Below are 4454 nucleotides of genomic sequence, written 5' to 3' on the forward strand. Positions count from 1 at the left end.
TATCTGTCTAGCAATTTAGGTCAAACTGTAGTGTATCACAATCCTAATGCTCGAGACTAACATGCAAAAGTCAACTTGATCCAAAATGATTTCCAAAATCTATACATGATTATTATATAACTTAAATATAGTCATTTTATATATTTAAATATTTAGTAAATTTTATTAAAGTAAATAATATAAATCATTTGTTAATAAATAAAAATTATATTAAAGTTTATATATTATAAAAATATACTTTTATGTCTTAAGTAATAAAATTTATAAAATTCACTTAATATCATAAAAATATAGTGGTATGTATTATTAATGTAATTATATTACGTGTGGTCAAAATATCTTTGTATCACATATCTATTTGATAAAATAATATTGATAATAATAATAATAAGTAAAAGTAGTATTATTTTGTAATAATAATAAGTATTATTATAATAATAACAATGTTTATATTTACTAATTATTATAATAAAATTGATAATTCTAATCATGATAATATTAGTAATAACAATACTTTTTAATATTAACTATATTAATAATAAGATAATAACTCTATTTTATCATAATAATACTAAAATGATAATAGTAATGATATTTCATGATATTTTAGTAAAAATGATAGTTTTAATATAAATGATATTTTTAGAAATAATAATAATGATAAAAATAATGAAATCGATATTTTTTCTCTTAAATCAATATCTTACAATATTTTAATTTCATCATGATACCCATACTCATTATTTCCTGATCGATTTGTTCAATAGCTTTTAGTTCTCTTTTATATCGCATTCATAATAATGATAATAATAGTAATCATAATAATTAGGTGTTACTAATATTAGTTTTAATTATAATAATATTAGTGATAATAAATATTATGATGATAATACTAATAACTATTTTAATGATGATAATAATAATAATATTAATTATAACTTTAACGATAGTAATAATAATAAAATAATAATTTTTAATGATAATACTTTTTATTGATAATGATAATAATAATAATAATAATAGTAATAATAATAATTAGATAAAAACTAGAACGACGATAATTACGACGATAATAATAATCATTTTTTTAAATAAAATACAAACTTCAATTGACTATAACTTCTAATCCGTTCATCGAAACCGTTCGATATCTAAATGAAAAGTTCTTAATTTTTCGCTAGCTTTCCAACGACATGCATATCTTATACCTTATCTCAACCGCATATGTAACTAATTCAGGATTTAACATAACCTATCTAATGGCAATATCAAAAGTACAAGCATGCATAATCCTATATACTCGAGCACTAGTCAGGGATACACTATTAATATATAAAAGTTAATTTATGAGTACTCACGTATCAATATTGAGATTCAATATTGCAGGAAAGGTACGTAAACGCGACGGAGATGATAAACACTAGGTTGACCTTTGACTCATGATCATAACCCCCAAGCAATACTCATAACCTCCATAGCTATAACCCATAATTTCCTTAGCTCTATCCCGCTCAAAAAACCCGTTTTGAAATAACTCGCTCATGACATCGTCGTAGTATTTTATGTATAACAATACTAATAATAATAATAATACTAATAATAATAATAAATATAATTATAGAGAGAATGTGAGAGATAGGTAGTTAGAAAAGAATAATGATCGATCATATATATATAGGTATATAAATAATATAATAATATAATATAATATTAAAATAAATAAAAAACATGTTAAATAGTGAGCCGCCATAAAAATATGTCGACACAACATTACGCGTTTCGCGTAGATAGGTATGCGATCCACGTATGGTGTCTTCATGAAAGTTGTAGATTTTTGAGTTACGGACGTCTGGACACCGGAATTACCCTTTTTCGAGTCAGTATGATTTAGTTATGATTTTTCTCGTGAAAGTGCGCATGCTTAGTGATTTCCATCATTTTAACTTGCGATCTTGAGATGAAATGTTATAGTCTTTTGGTGCCCATTAGAAATCTTTATTTTATCTTTATTTTTATTTTCATATCATTGAAAATCCATAAAAACATTTTATAATCAAATTCTATTATATCAAAAGAATAAAAATGTTTTCGTACGTTTGAAACTAAATCAAATAATACTATAAGGTTTAGTTTTTCCAAAACTACTTATATTCAATATCATTTTATTAAAAGGTTTAAATAATAGAAATTGTTATATCATAAAACATTTTCATTTCATAAAGTAAAATCATATAATATATAAGTCATAACGGATTTCTAGTTTTTACTTACAGTTTATTCGTAAATCACAGGGTTAAGTCCAATGGACAATTAAACGTATGAAATCATTTTAAATCAACATATCCATTCGCTTACCTTGTCGACATCCATTTACATTTCATGTTCTTACTATTAATTTTATGAAAGTTAAATAATTAACTTATCAAGAGTCACGAGAAAGTTATTGTAAAGCATGCATTGAAAATTAAACAGGAATCTCTACTAACTTTTGTCCAGTTACCGTAAATTGACAATTTTGTTCTTACTTGTAAATCACTTTACCAATCATTTCGAATACCGTTAAAAAGGAAAGGTTTTCTAAATCAAAGTGGTCCTTTCAACAGAGACTCATAATCATACAATGTATCTGATAAATAAATCATTTGATATTATCTTTTAATTTCGTTGAAAAATATCTTGAAATAATTACGTTCATGTAAAGTATTATTCATCTAATACCTTGTTAACGTTCTCAATTCATATAACAGATTTCGTAACTTATTTTCATATTAATCAAACCGTTTAATGTTTCATTAATATTTCTCAATTTAATAATCACACATATGTATATATTCATACATATCTATTTACACATAATTGTTTGTGAATCATCGAGAGCAGTCGAAAGGTAAATGAATACATGAACATAGTTCAAAGTTTTTGAGATTTCAACATTACAGCCTTTGCTTATCGTGTCGGAAATATTAAATCATATGAAGATAAAGTTTAAATTTGGTTGGAAATTTCCGGGTTGTCACAACTACCATGTCAAAACTTGACTGCAGTTCTGTTAATCAAAGTTTGAAATTTGTTCAATTAAAAGCCACGAAGAACAGTTACCTGGAGGCTCTTAGTCAACCGTCACCACCTGCTTGTATCAAATCAGAAACCATCACAAACCACCATCAACCACTAGAACAGCCAAGTTGTATATACTGTGGTACATTTGGACACACCGTAATTCAATGCTTTAAACTAATTGGTTATCCCAAATGGTGGAACAACCGAAAATATGACAGAGTGGCGAACAAAGCAGCAACAACAGTAGCGGCGGCCGGCGGCAACCATACGGCTACCTGCAACGGCACCGCAAGAGGTAATTCTTTACCTTTAATTCCTTGTTCACTGAAAAAAATGACTGAATGGGTGAGGGTTAGACCCTCAAACCCTAATTTTGCAAATCCCTTTTATAAAACAATGAAAAAGGGAAAATCTAGAGAAAACCCTAGTTCATCGGTTCAATCATCAATTGAAGTAAAAAAGGAACACAATTGTAACGACCCATCAAAATCGCTATTGACGCGGCACGTTAATCATTGATTCCACAGGGAGGTTTTGAACTCTATATGATACGTTTTGATAAAATATTGCATTCATTAAAATAAGTGACTTTCTAAACATAGAAAGTTATAAACATGTGGGCGAGTGCTTAGGTATAAGAAAAACCCCAAAATACATAAGTCTTTAATTTACAGGTTGACATCACTGTCCAATTATTTATTACACAACGCAGTTTTATTTTGAATGCAATAAACTTTGTACAAAGCATGAGAGACTCCATGCAGGCAACAAGCACATCACAGCGGAAGCAGTCTAAGGACCTGAGAATAAAACATGCTAAAAAGGTCAACACGAATGTTGGTGAGTTATAGGTTTAATTGCTCGAGTCATAAATATATATAAAGATAGACCACATGATTTCATCAAAAGTTTATCAATAGATTCTACGTAGCAGAGCACCCTGGTAACTAAACTTAACGCTATAAGGATAATTACCCCATTCGTTTTAATACACGCAAACCAACGTGTCATAAACTCAAATAACATACGTCCGTTAAAAGGCTAGCGCTCTAGCTCGGACGGGGATGTTGTGACGATCGCTCCAAATCCATATGGACGAACACGTCATTCATTGATTTCATTGCGAGGTATTTGACCTCTATGTGATACATTTTGTAACATTGTATTCGTTTAAAAAGGTATTTCATAAATGAATATATAAATTCCAGGTTTTTAACATCTGATGATTTCTACGTATAGACAATCACCATTTAATGGTTTACAATAATACATCTGTTGACAATACAGTCAAAATAAGATACATGGTAATGGTTTGGTGAATGCAAGTTTCTTGTATATAGCATGTATGACTCCAAGCACATATCTTGTATCACGTATAAGCAAACAGCGGAAGA

The sequence above is a fragment of the Rutidosis leptorrhynchoides genome, chromosome 8 (assembly GCF_046630445.1).
Source record: "Rutidosis leptorrhynchoides isolate AG116_Rl617_1_P2 chromosome 8, CSIRO_AGI_Rlap_v1, whole genome shotgun sequence".
In the NCBI taxonomy this organism is placed as follows: Eukaryota; Viridiplantae; Streptophyta; class Magnoliopsida; order Asterales; family Asteraceae; genus Rutidosis; species Rutidosis leptorrhynchoides.